At 36.0% G+C, this 18,278-nt stretch overlaps 1 protein-coding gene across 11 annotated transcripts in view; it reads left to right on the top strand.

Moving 5' to 3' along the window:
• nfasca (neurofascin homolog (chicken) a) overlaps positions 1-18,278 on the top strand; it is a 204,459-nt gene that overhangs the window by 64,392 nt on the left and 121,789 nt on the right. For 6 of the 11 annotated variants that reach the window (XM_049471609.1, XM_049471611.1, XM_049471610.1 and 3 more), the window contains exon 1: positions 6,268-6,640. The exons of 1 other annotated variant lie outside the window; for it this stretch is intronic. The gene's annotated coding sequence lies outside the window, so the exon portion shown is untranslated. Of the gene's footprint in view, positions 1-6,266; positions 6,641-18,278 lie in introns of those variants that run through there. 4 more of the 11 variants (XM_049471615.1, XM_049471612.1, XM_049471614.1 and 1 more) reach the window with 2 other exon arrangements.

The raw sequence follows: 18,278 nt of genomic DNA, 5'->3' as shown, positions 1-18,278 counted from the left end.
CCAGCGGTGGGAGTTTAACAGTCAGCACTGAGACTTCGATAACAGCATCATTTTAATGATAAGCGTGATTAAACACTCTTCTATTAAATGCTCTTCTATGGTTCTCAGATGGAGGAGCGTTATGTATAAGCTGTATAAACTGTATAAAATATGGTTATTGTGGAGGTTTTGTGAGGTTTTGTGATGTTTCCCATCACAGCCACAGCTGAGAGGACCTCAGTGAGAACCACAGTGAGGGCATCCCGGGCAGTGGGAGATGTTCCGCATTCCCTCCGTAGTGCTGACGTCTATTGTGTGGGCTGATGCTAAGCGAGGGCATGCTGGACTGAATGAGCGGGTTGTTTTCACTGTTTTCCAGTGATTTGAAACACTGGAATCTTCTGACCTTTGAACTAAACAGGCTCTAGACAGTCCATAAACAGTGTAAATGAAGCTAGCACATTAGCTTGCTAATTAAATATATTAGCATTGTTCACACAGCAGGTAAAATTGTCCAAATCTAATTTTCTCACAATCAAATCCAGTGTTTTTAGGCTTAATCCCATGTCTCTTTTGTACCCCTACCCCTTGTTTTCAAGTGTAACCCTGATACAGATTTAGGTTTTATCAGGAGAGCGCTAAAGTTCAGCAACCTAGCTGCTGCTAGTGAACTAGTTAACTTTAGATTTAGGGCATTGTATGTCTTCAGAAAGGAGGCAGGTGTTGCAGTAATGAGTTATTATTGTCAATTCCTTAATTTCTCTGTGATAGGGAGCTTAGGAAATAAGCTTTTATTAACACATTTTCTTTTATTTTTCAATTCCACCTTAAATGCTGCGTCCTCTGCCATCTGTTGCACCATTTAAGGTGGAATGGGCAAGTTAGCTGGCCAGCTAGCTACTGAGGTGAACTATTAGTGTGTATGGCCATAAAACTCAAATTTGTAGATTTCCTTGGTCCCTTTTGCCACTTGACAGACCTTAACAGTGATTTTAATATTCCTCTGTTTTGAGTGTTCCTCTGAGAAATATCTGTTTCTTGAGCCAAGTTGCCCTAAACTTCCCCCTTCCCCTCCAGCCTAACAAGAATCTGGACACCCTAACCCTAGACATTCACACGCTAATCAGAGGGGTAGGGCCAAGAGGTGAAATGGGACCTTACCTAGTAACAACTTGCCATTTTTTTCACACTATAAGGTGCACCGGATTATAAGGAACACTATCAATAAACGTCTATTTTCTGATCTATTTTCATACCTAAGTAAACAAAATTGTCAACGAGTGCTGGATGTTAATCTACACAGATTTCTCTCCTGAAAACTTCACTTTCACTAAGGCTGCCAGGGCAATATTAGCTAGCAGCTCGTCCAATATAGCTTGTTTTAACATGGTAAACACCAGTGTTGGGCATGTTACTTTGAAAAAGTAATTAGTTATAGTTACTTCTCCAAAAAAGTTACTAACTGAGTTACTTCACTATAAAAGTAACTAGTTAAAAGAAAAGTAACTATTGCGTTACTTTTACTGGTAACTAGTTACTTTTATAGTGAAGTAACTATTGCGTTACTTTTGTTTTACTCGCCTCCGTAACCTTGTGACTCACATACACAGCGCACACACACACACTTGCGCCTTTGTCTCTATGCGCGATGTTAAAAAAAGTTCATTGAGTGGCTAAAGTAACGTGCAGAAACGGGGTGTCTGAAATGGTAACGGCGTTAGTAACGGCGTTTATTTCAACGCCGTTATTCCCATCACTGGTAAACACACAGGGTACAGTCCGATATACTCACCTCTGAACGCTGAAAGAGCTAGCACTGTGGTTAAGGGCTAATGCTAATACTGCTCCAGCAGTGCTAGCCGGGTTTAGCAGCAGGCTACAGGCTGATAATACTCACCTCTGAAGGGCAAAACAGCTAGTGCTTAGCGTGGTTAGCGGTTAATGCTAATACTGCTGGAGAACTAAACTGAAACTCCTGTATAACGCTGTACTTCAGCGGAGTGGCTTTACTGATCTTTACAACCTTACTGGTAAAATTCAAAAACAACAAAATATAAATTAAAGTTTTTTTTTTATTGTTTGGTATAAATTATTTACTTTTTTATTTATTCTGCCTAGAAATACCACATCTATCTGCCCCCACTCTCATTACCCATAATCCAGCTCCCACAATTCTACCAGTGTTCACCAGTCCAGTGTCTACCAGTCTTACTCACAAGATAGCACCTCATAACTTATACAGGTGTGGGTGTTTCCAAGCCTACTCTTGAAGAGGTAACACTTCCTAATCAAGAATCTTGGCATGCCAGTGTAATTTACTGTGAAATATCATTTAATCAAATTGGTTCATTTTAATCTTGTTGGGTTTAGGCAGCAAATATCTGCTTCAGTTTTATTCTGCTAAACAAAAAATAGGTTATTTTATTTAGACTCAATTATTTAATTAGTCAATTAAACATTTACTGTACATTTTATTTCATTCATCAGGCCGCTATCTCCATCAGTCAGTAAACAAGTTCATTTCAGGTTCTGCCACAGCTGGTCTAAACAGAAAGTGACAGCATGTTTTTTTTGTTTGGCTCAGTGCTAACGTTAGCGTTAGCACGGCGTACCTGTGAACACAAGACGGCTGTCTGGAAATATTTCGAGCTTCACCTCATACTAATTGGTCTCCTCTCATCAAGTATTTGCATAAATCACACGCTCTGCTTCGTAAAGCATCTCGCAGTGTCAGTCTGTGACCTTGCTCGTTTTTGGCAAAGTGCCAGAACCGAATAAACAGCGTAAAGTGATTTAGAGTCGATTGTTTTTGTTCCTCGGTGACCGTTTCTCTCAGATCGCTTTATAGACTGGTGACTGTGAGTAATACTTTGGGAGATTGGGGATATGAGGGGCTTTGGATAAGATCCAACATTACAGAGAAAGTGTTTTACTCTGTATGTTAGCGCAAACTTGTTTTAATTCCATAGCTGCATTAATATAACATGAATTTTACAGGCCCTAAAACTGAACCCTGGGGGACTTTCCTGTTATGTTCAGCTGTAAAGAACAGAAATTATGTTGTTGGGTCAGATTGATTTGATGCATGTTTAACCATTAAAAAATATAATATTTTTGTCTGTGCACTTTATTTGTACCTCATTTAATCAATATTTGGTGTAATAAAAGTTTTAATTTTGAAGTATTTTGAAGTAAACTTGTATCACGCAGCTGGATTTAGGGCGTGTCAGTGTGTCTTTGGTATCGTGGAAGCGTAAAAAATATGCCATGTGCAATTTGAAATGCGCAAAAAGGCATTAACTAATTCTCTTAATTAATCATGGGTGTGTTTTGGGCGTAACAAGAAATAAACCGTAATTGCCATTCATTCCCTTTAAGAGGCAGGTGTGCTTTGACTTTGGCGCATTCGTATTTTAACAGCCAGGCGCTTTTTGTGTCTTAGCAGAGGATACTGACCTGCATGTTCACTCTGTTAAGGTAGGCCAGCAGCTCATTTAAGGGAACAGCAATGTTATTTTATTCTTTATTCTGTTTATTGTTGAGGATAAAAGTTGGGTTTGTTCCTCTGCAGTGCATCTGTGTGTGTGTGTGTGTTTAACGAGTGGGGGTGTATGGGTGCACCTATAGGAATGGACTCTGATGATTGACTGTTGTCAGGGTTTTAATCGGTCAGTGGCGCCCCTGTGTTTTCTGCCGCCAAGATAGCAAAACACCAGAAATTTACTTGAACACACCTAAACTCACTTCCAGACCACTACACCCAGCAGTGTAGATTTATTTCTAAACTCTGACGCTATTTTAACAGTGTGGGCGCAAGGTGTGAAAATAGATTGTTGACGGGGTCTAAGGTAGCAAAGAGCATCGCGACACACCTTGCGCACAGGGTGTACAATAGGGCTCTATGTCTTAATTTTTAAAACACATCAAATAATTTTTGTCTAAATTTGACATTTTTGCCATTTGTAGCCTCTATTTAGTGTTCAGAGTGCGTTTGTGATACTATGATTTGGTGGATGAGGGTGGAAAATTATTAAATCATAATTTTTGTAAGGATTGTTTATCCGGGAATCCTTGCTCATTTTACAATTTCCTGGCATGTCATTTAATCAACAATATTTTTGCTATTTTACTGTTTTCTGGTCAGTTCTTTTACTAAAAATCACATTTTTTCTTTGGTGCCTTTGTTTTTACTTTACAATACAGTTTTTCTTTATGTTTTTCATCATTCTGAGAATATTTTTCCACCCATTGAACTAAACGCATCTCCTGCTCACATGTATCCTGTACAGACTGGCTCAGTGGCCGTGGTAATTCTGTGGTGAGCAGTGTGCAGTAAAGCGTAAGCAGTGTTTGGGTCAGAAATACGGGACGTAATTAACACTCGGCCTCTGGCTCAGCAGCGTCTGTCTGTACGGTGTGTTCACCTCCACAACCCGATGTCTCCGTCCTGATATTTTCACACTGAGATCTATTGACCTTGTACGATTCTTTCTCTTTCTTCCTCTCCAGCAGGCACTGATGCACGTTAATCCAGGGGCATGTTCTGTGCCCGGGCTTTATTGGTTGGTTGTTTGAGGGGCCCTCCTGAAATCCACATTTTTCAGAAATCTTTTTGTAAAGAATTCTATATATAGCACTGAAAGTGTTCATTTGACCAAGTGTGAAATTTGTTTAAAAAGTAATTAAAAGATCTCAAATTATTTATTACTGTATATAACAGTGTTATACACTTGCATCACTCCCATCACCTCCATCATTTAGTTTAAATCTTTCAAGTCAAAATTTTCTTGACTTGTTTAGATAGTCAACCATGTTTAGATTTATCGCAAAGTTTTAGTATTGGCTCATGCAAACTGTGACAGTGACATTACAAACAACCAGTAAAGATTCTTTTTTTGGAATCAAAAATGTCTTCATATAGAATCAAAAAAAGTATTAAAAAAACTTATATACAATAGAAATGGTTCTTTATGGAAAAAAAATACTGACTTCATGTGCAATCAAAAATGTTTTAATTGAATAAAAGAAAATCTTTATGGAATCAAAAGTGACTATACTGAATCAAAAATGACTTCATGTAGTCAAAAATCTTTCATTGTGGAAAAAAACTGACATATTTAATTAAACATGTTTGAATGAAATAAACTATTTATAGAATCAGAAATTATTTTATACTAAATCAAAAATGACTTCATATAGATTTAAAAAAGACTTCTTATAGAGTTAAAAAGGACTTCATATAGAATCGAAAATCTTTCTTTGTGGAATAAATACTGACAATCAAAATCAATCGAAAATGTTTTAACAGAAAGAAAAAAATGTTCTTTATGGAATAAAAAATGACTTCATATAGAACCATTTTTTATTGTGAATTAAATACTGACATATTCAGTTTAAAAATGTTTTAATGAAATGAAAAAAAATCTATATGTACTTAAAAATGTCTTCATATAGAATCAACATTTACTTTGTACTGAATTAAAATTAATTTAAACGTCATCTTCATATAGAATCAAAAATATTTTAGTGCAATGAAAACAAATGTTCTTTATGCAATAAAAAATGACTTTATACTAACAATAGTGAATAGTGAATTCATATAGAATAGAAATTACTCTATATCAAATCAACCATTACTTATTATAGATTCAAATATTACTTTATATAGATTCCAAAGTGGTTTATAGAAGCCATTAAATCATATTGATTATGGTGTTAAATCGGTTGTTTATGGCATTAAAATATCTTTGCAAAGCTGCTTTGTGACACATGAATAATATAAATACATGAATAACATAAATACAAATACAAGTTAAAATTTGAATTGATTAAAAATTTGTTCTTTATGGAATTAAATGTAAAAAAATATATGGAATCAATTCTATATTACTTCATATAGAATTAAAAAGGAATGTATGTGGAATCAGATTTGGTTTATGGAATCCACATGGAATTAAAAATGGATGTTTTGGAATTAAACATTTCAGAGAACAGGAAGAATTACAGTGAACAAGACGACATATTGATAGAATAGGACAGATTGGATGCACTGGGGATTGTCCTGCATGCTTCACTGCATATGCTATATGTTGTATGTACAGATGTGTGTATATGCATGTGTTCACACATATATTTGTACATGAGTGTGTGTGTGTGTGTGTGTGTGAATGCCTCCTCGAAAATGGGGGTGGACGCACGCCCAGGGGGTCTTTTTATTATTCATGAGGTGGGCGGGAGAAGGCAGAGTGGGCGGCGACAGATGGGAACGTGTGTGTGTGCAGTGTGTGTGAGAGTGCCAGAGACAGAGAGAGAACGGGAGAGTGAGCAGCACCACACACACACACACTTATACACACATACTTACATACACACACACACACACACAGAGAGTCTGACAGGGATGCTACCGTACCGAGAGACAGTAGCAGCATCATCACCAACAAACACACACACACAGAAACACACACATATACACACACACTGTTGTACTCCAGGAGGCAGTGAGACACAGTGACCCAGACTCACAGGATTTAAACCTGGTATCATAAATCACGGGCTGGCACCGGTTCCGGCGCACGAGGACGGATTTAAGCAGCACCTGAGGATGACCCACGTGTCGGTCCAGATCAGACTCATCACTACTGGATCTCTTGTATGAGAGGTAAATTGTGCAAATGCAAATGAGAGGAAAATGTTGATTCCAGACATTTCGGTAATATTTTGTAGAATAACGTGAAATGAGAATGAGTGTGATTTGCGGTTGTGTTCCAAATCCAGTGCATCACTTTTGTCAGTACTGGGGATGTTGGTTCTGTTATTGTGTTAGTGGATCTGTGCTGCCCTGGAGTTGGCTAATTGCCCCTTTCATCACTAGAAAGACAGAGAAAGAGAGAGAGAGAGAGAGAGAGAGAGAGAGAGAGAGAGAGAGAGGGGGTGAGAGAGCTTGACATACTCATAGCTTTCATTCGTTTCCATGTGTGTGATCTTTACTTCACGTGTCTTTATTCTAAATCTGGTTGAATTGGTTGAATCTTACTTTGTCTTTTTCAACAATAGTGGAACCTTTTTTTGGTGATATTTAGAACCGTATAGTCTATAAAGAGATTCTACAGGAGGTTCTCTTTATATCTAAAGAACCATTTATAATGACAAAGAAATATTTAAGCTTTCTAGGTATCATAGAATTATAGAACCCAAGCTTTTACAAAGGAAAGTCCTTAAAGACCCCTTTTTAGAGGAATGTAAATCATGCTGTGCTTGAATCAGGAGGTTCTCTTAATATCTGAAGAACCATTTTTTTACTGACAAAGAAACATTTAAGCTTTCTAGGTATCATAGAATTGTAGAACCCAAGCTTTTACTAAGGAAAGTCCTTAAAGAACCCTTTTTAAATCATGGGTTTTAAATCATGCTGTGCTTGAATCATGCTTTGTTGTGGTGTGCCATATCAAATTCATATGCAATTTTATTGCTAAATTTTCTGATACAGTAAAAAAAAACAACAACTTCATATCATATTTGTTTTGCTGTTTGCTTTTTGTATTTAATGTATTTTAGTTGTTCATGTTTGCAGTGTATATACATGCACTAAATATGCTGCACTTTAGATTTGTGGTAGATTTATATTGTCATTATATTTTATTTTTTATTATTTTAAACTGGAATTCAGAAATTTGTTCTTTTATCTTTATGATGGCATTAAATTGGTTGGTAATGCAATTAAAATATCTTAGTGAATATAGCTACATATAAATAATTTGAATCAAGTTAAAATTTAAATTGAATTAACAAATATCAATGCACTAAGTATACTGTACTTTAGTTTTGTGGTAGATTTATGTTGTTTATATGTTTTATTATTATTATTTGAGACTGAAATTCAGAAATTTGTTCTTTTATCTTTATGGTGGCATTAAATTGGTTGTTTATGGAATTTTCTTTCTTTATGGAAAATAAATGTAATTGCAAATATAAATATGCTGCATTTTAGTTTTGTGGTAGATTTATGTTGTTATTATGTTTCACTATTATTATTTAATAATGCAATACAATAAATTAAATAGGTTGTTTCTACAATTTATACAATATATTTGTGAATATGAATATAAATAACAAACAAGTTAGCATTAGTGTTAGCATTTTTCTTTTGTGTTTTCCCTTTCATCGTGAAATTAACTATACCAGCAGTTTCAAAACAGGCTGTTTTCGGAAAGCTTAGCTAATGTTTTACTCACATTTAGCAAACAAGTTAGCGTTAGCATTTTTCAAGTTTTCTGTTTCACCTTTCCACCTTAAATTCCACCTTAAATGCACTAGACAAGCAGTTTCAAAACCTGCCATAGATATAGAGAAGCTAGCGCTAGGGACGTTTTTTTTTTTTTTTTTAATTTATTCTGCTAAAGTAGTTAAATAGGATGTGACTCATTTTTTTATATTTATTGATTTAGAACTCACTTGCATTGCACGAACAGGTTAGCATTAGCGTTTCTCCCCTGTGTTTTCCCTTTCTTCTTTCCACCTTAATTTCATCTTTAAATTAACTAGACCAGGAGTTTCAAAACATGCAGTAGTTTTAGAGACGTTAACGTTTTCTCACTCAAGGTTCTTGCTAAATCTTGCTAGAGTAGGTTAACTTCTTGACACGTCTTATTTGTGATATCTTACTCACATTTAGCAAAAAAGTTAGCGTTAGCATTTTCCGAGTTTTCAGTTCCACCTTAAATTCCACCACCTTAAAGTCCAGTAGATCAGCAGTTTTAAAACATAATGTAGTTTTAGAGAACATTTTTTTTTTCACCTAGGGTAATTAAATCCTGCTAAAGTAAATAAATAAGATGTGTCTCATTTTTAGTAAATTTATATATCACTCATATTAGGCAAACAAGTTAGCGTTAGCTTTTCTCCCTTGAGTTTTCCATTTTAAATTCCACTTTGAACCATTATGTAACCCTTTTGTTATAAAATGAGTGTAGAACCCTTAAATAACCTTTTTTAATAGTGTGTCATCCTGTTTTTTAACTTGTATTTTCTAGCAAAGGCCCATCATGCATTAAAATGAGTTTAGAACCCTTAAAAAAAACTTTTTTAAGAGTTTTTCATCCTGTTTTTTAACTTGTATTTTCTAGCAAAGACCCATCATGCATTAAAATGAGTTTAGAACCCTTAAAAAAACTTTTTTAAGAGTTTTTCATCCTGTTTTTTAACTTGTATTTTCTAGCAAAGACCCATCATGCATTAAAATGAGTGTAGAACCCTTAAATAACATTTTTTAAGAGTGTGTCATCCTGTTCTTTAACTTGTATTTTCTAGCAAAGAACCATCATGTAATAAAATGAGTTTAGAACCCTTAAATAAAAAAAATTAGGAGTGTGTCATCCTGTTATTTAATATGTATTTTCTAGCAAATACCCATCATGTATTAAAATGAGTCTAGAACCCTTAACTAACCTTTTTTGAGAGTTTGTCATCCTGTTTTTTAACTTGTATTTTTTTAGCAAAGACCCATCATGCATTAAAATGAGTTTAGAACCCTTAAATAACTTTTTTTAATAGTGTTTCATTATGTTCTTTAACTTGTATTTTGTAGTTAAAGACCTATCATGCATTAAAATGAGTTTAGAACCCTTAAATAAAAAAATAAATAAGAGTGTGTCATCCTGTTTTTTAACTTGTATTTTCTAGCAAAGACCCAGCATGCATTAAAATGAGTTTAGAACCCTTAAATAACCTTTTTTAAGAGTTTGTCATCCTGTTCTTTAACTTGTATTTTCTAGAAAAGACCCATCATGCATTAAAATGAGTCTAGAACCATTAAATAACTTTTTTTTAATAGTGTGTCATCCTGTTATTTAATATGTATTTTCTAGCAAAGACCCATCATGTAATAAAATGAGTTTAGAACCCTTAAATAACTTTTTTTAATAGTGTTTCATCCTGTTCTTTAACTTGTATTTTGTAGTTAAAGACCTATCATGCATTAAAATGAGTTTAGAACCCTTAAATAAAAAAAAATAGGAGTGTGTCATCCTGTTATTTAATATGTATTTTCTATCAAAGACCCATCATGCATTAAAATGAGTTTAGAAACCTTAAATAACCTTTTTTAATAGTGTGTCATCCTGTCCTTTAATATGTATTTTCTAGCAAAGACCCATCATGTATTAAAATGAGTCTAGAACCCTTAAATAACCTTTTTTAAGAGTTTGTCATCCTGTTTTTTAACTTGTATTTTTTAGCAAAGACCCATCATGCATTAAAATGAGTTTAGAACCCTTAAATAACTTTTTTTTTAATAGTGTTTCATTCTGTTCTTTAACTTGTATTTTCTAGTTAAAGACCTATCATGCATTAAAATGAGTTTAGAACCCTTAAATAAAAAAATAAATAAGAGTGTGTCATCCTGTTCTTTAACTTGTATTTTCTAGCAAAGGCCCATCATGCATTAAAATGAGTTTAGAACCATTAAATAACATTTTAAAAAGTGTGTCATCCTGTTCTTTAACGTGTATTTTCTAGCAAAGAACCATCATGCATTAAAATGAGTTAAGAACCTTTAAATAACCTTTTTTTTAAGAGTTTGTCATCCTGTCCTTTAACTTGCATTTTCTAGAAAAGAACCATCATGTATTACAATGAGTGTAGAACCCTGGAAGAACCTTTATTATAGTGTTAACCATGTTGTGCTTTGGTGCATTTCTCTGAACACTGTGCTTTTTGTACCATTTGCCAGCTACTGTTCTTCCTCCAGTCATCCTCGTTAAGTAGTTAATTGCTGAGGCCCTGAGCAGTGCTGAGCACTGTTATAATAATATATTAATGTAATATTGTGGCGTTAGCCCGGAGCTGTGCGCTGGACGCTGGGCTGTGTGATATCTGTCTCTCTCGCTGAAGACTGTCCGAGTATAATTGTGTGCCTCTGAGCGCTGATGGTCGTTTGTCATGGTGGCTGAACATCTCTGTAATGATGTGCTTTTCAGTGTTTTGGGAAGGACGCGGGAACAGGCTGCTGGGAGCGCTGGGAGTGAGTGCTGGGCTCGGGTGATAATGTATGATGTATGTTACGTGTTAAACGCTGGGAAAAACAGGGGCCACAGATACGGCCGAGCCGATCAGACAGCCGGGGCGGATCAGACAGACGCTCATTGATGAGTTCATCCGACGCACTCGAGTGGATTTATCGACCTCACTCTCACAGGTTCGCGGGTTCACATCCACATGTTGCACCTCATGAGCTTCGTGACCTACGAGGCTTCGGTTTTTCTCAGTTAATGCCATGGAATGGGTTGCCAGTCACTTTACGTTACAAGTGGTAGGCTGGCCTGTCTGATGTCCGTTGTTCATTTAGAGTCAGTATAATCTGATTGTTTTAGATAAATGAGAGGCCATGTTTTACCTCAGACTAATTTGTTGTGTTGTTTTTGCACTGCAGACGAACCAGAATGTGGCTCAGTTGATCCAAAATTAAAACCACCTCTTATAGTCTGACTAAATTTTGATTCTTTGGTCTGGATTAGGGTTAGGTTTATGGATTATGGATTATGGTGCCATATTAACCACCCCTAATTATCACATTAGAGAACTGCATTTTTGCTGTTTTTAGCAAAAGAAAAATTCACACTGTTCTCATTTCCCATTATATATCTACTAAAGACAGATTATTTCTGTCCAGTATCATTTATTTTACTTTAATCCTGATATTTGAAGTGCGTTATTAGTATCATGAAATTCTGGATCATTGCCTCTGTTGCAAATCTGTTAATATCTCAGTTAGGGATGTGCCGTATCATTTGTTGCTGTAGTGTGTTCTCGAATAGTTATTCGTTTTTTTATTCAGTCACATCACCAAGAGTATCGTTATCGCAAAAAAACCATCAAATATCGTGATATTATTTTAGGGGCATATCGCACACCCCTAATTATGGTCCACAGCATCTTTCGCACCTGCTATGTTGGTTCAGACACAGAGATGCTACCAGCTGGACCAGCTGGGATCACTAACAGGAACTTGTGTAGGAGCATGTGTTTGAGTTATATAAAATAAAAAAGTTAATGCAATAAAGGTTCCAAACTAATTGCATCCATTAACATGTTATTTTTTTTTATGCAAATTAATCACATTACCAAGTTTGCCCCAAACTTCCTGCCATAATTCACTCTTTTTACAGAGGTTTGTGACACATTAGCAGTTTTTATTTATCCACATAAACACGGTGTTACTACTATCAAGTTGTTATTGCTGAAATATGGACTGAATCTTTTTCCTTCTCTCTCTGTGGAATATGGAGCTACACTTGCAATGTTTTTACTCGGGTTCGATGGTAATGCTCTGTGTTAAACTTTTTCTCAGCACATTAAAAGATGCTTAATTAAAAAAGCAGCTATATTTATATATTTTTTTATAATAATTAATCACAGAATATTATTATATTAAGTGATTTATGACATAATATAAATATACAAAAAAATCCATTCTGCCAATCTAACACTTTACAATTACATTATCAACTTATCATACAATAAATAAACATGACCTGGGTAATATTTGATAATTGTGATATTTTCTGTTTAGTGTTTATTTGTATGTTTGTACATATATATGTAACAGTGAACAGTATTTTAGCCAGTCATGCAATAACCAATGCTTTAATAACTGCAACTCCATATACACAATGTGGAAAGCAGTAGGTGAATAAAAAAGTATATATTTCCCAACCTATGATTATTTAAGCAATAATATGCAAGAGGCAGTTCTATAACTTGTAATATTGGCACTTCTGTGCTGCGGTTATAGGCACGAGGTCGCAGGCCGAGTGTTGAGATTAAGAGGATGAAAAAATATAATCTGTTTGGATATACACGCCGCAAGTTAAAATAGTTCCATTGCTGCTCTGTTTGTAGCTGTGCTGTTTGGCTTGTAAGCGCTGCATTGTTGCTTGTATGTGGCAGAGTAATACATGGATAGCTTCAGTTAAAGTGCATTACCGGCTGATAGCGGCACTCATAGAACTCCTCTCAGCCAATCACATTCAAGGGTCAGAACTAACTGTGGTATAATTAAAGTTTTGTTGTCTTTAAAAAGGTATAATTGCTTTGTTATACTATTCTATTATCATTATGTCAGTTTGATTTAAATTGTCTTAAAATGACAATCATATTATTTATCGCAATAATTTCTGGGACAATATATCGTCCACAAAAAACAGGCCTACTAACGAGTGGATTCGGTTTATAGACTCTTTAGGTTCACGTGTGCAGTCTATATTCACCACAAGCCTATACACACTCTCTCACACTAAAAGAGTGAGTTCACCCCAGCTGACAGGAGTTCTCTCTCGCTGGCGTTTGCACCTTTTAATTAGTGCCTAATGACTTGCGCTGAGCTGAGAGATGCTGAGATCCTGCGAGGGCTTCGCTAAGTACACATCTGGATCTGGAAGTCTTTGTCTGCCGGTGGTTAAAGTTGGTTAAAGAACGAATATAACATGGTAACAGAGCTTAATTAGAACGGTTCTCATCGTTTATTCTTCACGGATCATTACACAGCAATTACAGCTCGGCAATCAAACGGACCGCGTTCAGATTTTCACTCCTCTTTTATTCTCTCACTCATTAAACACATTCTTTACTCTCAGCCTCTGTTCATCTCTCCCTCGCTCTGATCTCGGGTCAGGTCAGGGTTTGGACGGTGGAGTTTGGTCAGCTGCTCTGGAGCTCGTTAGACGGGCTAGTTACAGTACTTGTATTGTGAAAGAGGTCGCGTCCCATTTCACTGATGTGAGGCGTTTATGACACAGCCTACAGTTACATATGGCTGAGGCTTTTGTAAGATTAGATTTTTAGATTTAAACTTAATTAGAAACCAGTAAGTTGCTAAGTGCTTGCTTTCTTATTTCAAGTGGTTGCTATGGTGTTGCTAAGGGCTTGCTTTGGTATTCCAGGTGGTTGCTATGGTGCCCAATTTTGTTGCAAAACTAAACTGGAAACCAGAAAGATGCTAGGCGGTTGATCTGTGGTTGCTATGGTACTCCAGGCATTTTCCATGATGTCCTAAGCTGGTTGTTATTGTGTTGCTAAGTGGCTGCTGTGGTATTCCAGGCGTTTTCCATGATGTCCTAAGCTGGTTGTTATTGTGTTGCTAAGTGGCTGCTGTGGTATTCCAGGCGTTTTCCATGATGTCCTAAGCTGGTTGTTATTGTGTTGCTAAGTGGCTGCTGTGGTATTCCAGGCATTTTCCATGATGTTCTAGGCTGGTTAATATTGTGTTGCTAAGTGGCTGCTGTGGTATTCCAGGTGTTTTCCATGATGTCCTAAGCTGGTTGTTATTGTGTTGCTAAGTGGCTGCTGTGGTATTCCAGGCATTTTCCATAATGTTCTAGGCTGGTTAATATTGTGTTGCTAAGTGGCTGCTGTGGTATTCCTGGCGGATTTGCTGTTTTTCCCTATAAAATGTATTAGGTTCCGAATGTTTGCCTTCTTCTTCTTTGTCACAATGATTTAAACACCCAACCAACCAGATAGGGTACCACATCATGCACTTAACAACCAACTTAGACACCATAGCAACCATCTATGATAACAACTCTGTTAATCTATGTAATATGGATGCCTTTTTTACACTGGATGCATTGTCCAACAAAAGTGTAAATGTAAAATATATAATTTTGAAATGAACTGGAAGCATTAATAGCTAGCGTTGTTGCCGAGATGGTTGTGGTTATGTATATATTATGTGTTGAGGGTGGTGAATATGGCAGTAGAGCATGTTCTGAATACACAAACTACTGCTGTTCTGTATCTGTCACTTACAGAGCACAGATTATCCACTGTTCCAGTCCAAATGCCACAAAATTCATTGGACATCATCCGACATGCTTCATAGGGTTTTCATGACCGTGACATTGCGTAGTTGTGTAATATCACTAATGCTGTAGAATAAGCAGTGCAGTCGGACATGGGAGCGTATACAAGCGGGTAATTGTGAGCTGAGAATCAGTGTAGGAAAGTGTGTGTGTGAATGTGTGTGTATCTTTTTTAGAGGGGAAAAGCCCATCCTTTTGTGTGCTGTCCTGCTGAAGAGGTTGAGGATTCTGGGTAGAGGGGTTTAATGGATGAAGGCCTTTCAAAGCAAATATTTAGGCTACAGCTTCTGAAAGCCCCCCACCACCCAATCTCTTCTATTCAGAACTATATATATATATAGAGGAGATGGATGATCAGATCACAAGCCATCAAACCAAGCTGAACTGCTCAAAGTTTTGCACCAGTAGTAAACGCATAAAGTTATCCAAAAGCAGTGTGTAAGACTGGTGGAGGAGAACATGCCAAGATGCATGAAAACTGCGATTAAAAACCAGGGTTATTCCACCAAATATATACCAAGATTTCTGAACTCTTAAAACTTTATAAATATGAACTTGTTTTCTTTGCATTATTTGAGATCTGAAAGCTCTGCATCTTTTTTGTTATTTCAGCCATTCCTCATTGTCTGCAAATACATGCACTAAATGACAATATTTTTTTATTTGGAATTTGGGAGAAATGTTGTCTGTAGTTCATAGACTTAAACAACAATGTTCATTTTACTCAAATGTATACCTATGAATAGCACAATCAGAGACACTGTTTCAGAAACTGATGTGGTCTCTTTTTTTTTCCAGAGCAATTGTCACGTCTCTAGGATCTCCTCTCACACACCCAAACTCTATTTCCCAAAATCCCACTGGAGATGACGTCACCGTCAGCCGCTCACTCTCACCCAATCGCGTTACGCTCCCACCTGTATTCTAAGAAGTTCCGGTTCATAGTAATTCTAGGTTTTGTATATATAGGGTTCTGTTAGCGTCTGTCCGTTGCGAGGTATTGCCGACTCATGTTGCGTACTGAGCATTTTTCCAAACCCTTTTCTGTCTGCCCTTTTGTTACGACTCTTTTTCCTGTATTACGGATTTTGCCTTTTGTCTTTGCCCTTATCGGATTTGTTGAATTATCGGACTGTCTCTCTGGCTTTGGATCTTGGACTGTTTTCTGTACTACGATTCCTGCTTCCAGTGTGAGTGTTATTCAACCTGTTCTCTGGCTGTGGTATTCTGTTTACAACTCTGTAAATAAACCCGTCTTTACCTTTTACTCGGCGTGCGTCGATCCTATCTGTCTGGCGTTACAACAATATAAATATATTTATATATAATAGACTTTGTGTGTTAGACAATTGTTTTTTTTTGTAAAAATTGCCATCTAAAAGCTGTTAAAAACCACTTTATACTTTATGTTTTTCATTTACATAGTTTTTCATAAAGTCATATGGGACTGATGTAGGGATTCATTGATGTGGGCATAACTTTATTGCTTTAAAACTAATAAAAAAAGAAAAATTGGCTTAAATCAATAGATTCAAAAGTAGTATGGCCAGCGTTGACCAACTGTAATAGTGTGGCCATTGTCACTTGGTCCTTTTTCGGCATACAATAAATACATCAGCAAATATCTGTTTGAAATATCAGTCGATCGGCCGATATCAATATAATTCTGATATCATCATGCATGCGTACTGTGCATTCTTGTCGTTTTAATGTGATTCTTCCATAATAACTTTTACAAATATCCTCTTATGATTTTAGCATAATTTAGTTGTGAGCATGCTATTGCGTTACTTTTGTGTTAATCACTGCTCACAAGATAACACCTCACACATTATACAAGTGTGGGCATTTTGATACACATTGTCACATTTGTAGAAAGAAGAAGTCATAGAATGCTAATATCACCACCCACAGTGGACAAACAGAGCAGTAAATGGTAATAATGGTGACCGGCAGCATTTGGTTAAAATTGTCCATGTGATCAGACAAGTGAAATCATCACATCCACATTCAATGCAGGAAACCACACACACACACACACTCATATCGCACAGATCAGTGCAGTGATTCTTAGCTTAAATGGGACTTGGGGCAAAAGTCATGGGACACAGTACTAGTTCCTGTCTTATGCTGTGAAACAGTGGTGTTTTATTTTATATTATTTATTTATTATGCACCTAACTGTGTAAGTAATTGCCTTTTAATAGCATAGAAAATAAATTATACACTATTAAAGGGTTAATGACCTCATAAGCTTAGGTAAATAGAAAAAATATTTAAAAATACCAATATAATGCCAATATACCAATAATATTAATATATCAGCCTTTGTTTGTGTCAACACTGGCGATGCATTTTTGCTGCCTATGTGGCTCCCAGCGATCCTCAGCCTAAATAGAGACTTTCTCAGCAGAATAAATGTTATATGCAGCAATGCATTTACAAAAATGCTCAGTAGCGTTCTTTTTATAAAGTTTTTTTTATAAAGAAATCGTCCAGCTAGAGGTCACAGCGCTCCTCTGCTGCTCGTTAAGCACTCGTCAGGCCTACAGGAAAGACTGGAGTCTTACTGAGAGAAGATATGAGCATTTATAGTTGAAGAGAATATAGGCCAGATGTTCTAATCCCTGGCACTGGCACAGTTGTTGGCGCAGTTGGCCCTAAAGCTGTATACAGGGCTGCCTATTTACACTATATGTATAGATTGTGTGTGGGGGTATGTGTAACTGTGTCATCATACATTTCCCAGTATGTATAGTCTAATACTCACTCACACACTTAGATTTACACTAGTGTAAATAATCAGAATACTACTAAATCTATTACTGAGTGCAGGAAATCATATCTAGGCCACAGTTAAGCCAGGGAGTGAAGCCCTGAGGTGTTTTGTGAATATAGAAATATGTATAAATGTATGAGAGTATTTATATTCTCACTGTTTATCCATCTTTACTAGTGTGTGTTTTTTAAAAATCTTGTCAGAACTTGTTTTGTGGTTGCAATTTGATAAGCTTTTACTATGCTAAAAATGCACTGAATGTTCAATATGTAATTGAAATATGAATAAAAAAGGCAGAAAATTTATCACAAAAACAAAATGTAATAAAAACTATTAAAAAATATATATATTTAGCCTATTTAATTTATGCAACCGTGAATTTAATTCACAAAATTAGTAAAACCACTCAATTATTATTATTATTTCTTTTTTTTTTACAGTGTTTGACCTTTGGACTTATGTTTAATTTTCTTCAGAATTTGGAATAAGTTTCATTTTCAGTTCAAAAGTTTCATTTTGTTCAATTTTGTTAAAAGCTGGTGTCTGTAAGTTTTGGGATTTGAGAGTTTTCCCTCTCTGAGAATGGGTAATTGCACCGAGTATGCGGAAAAATCATTTTAAACTGGGCGGGTGTGATGCGTTCTCCTTTCAGAGCAAATGAA

The sequence above is a fragment of the Astyanax mexicanus genome, chromosome 24, assembly GCF_023375975.1.
Source record: "Astyanax mexicanus isolate ESR-SI-001 chromosome 24, AstMex3_surface, whole genome shotgun sequence".
Classification (NCBI taxonomy): Eukaryota; Metazoa; Chordata; class Actinopteri; order Characiformes; family Acestrorhamphidae; genus Astyanax; species Astyanax mexicanus.
Note: the sequence above shows the minus strand (reverse complement) of the source record. Positions and strands in the feature narration are given on the sequence as shown.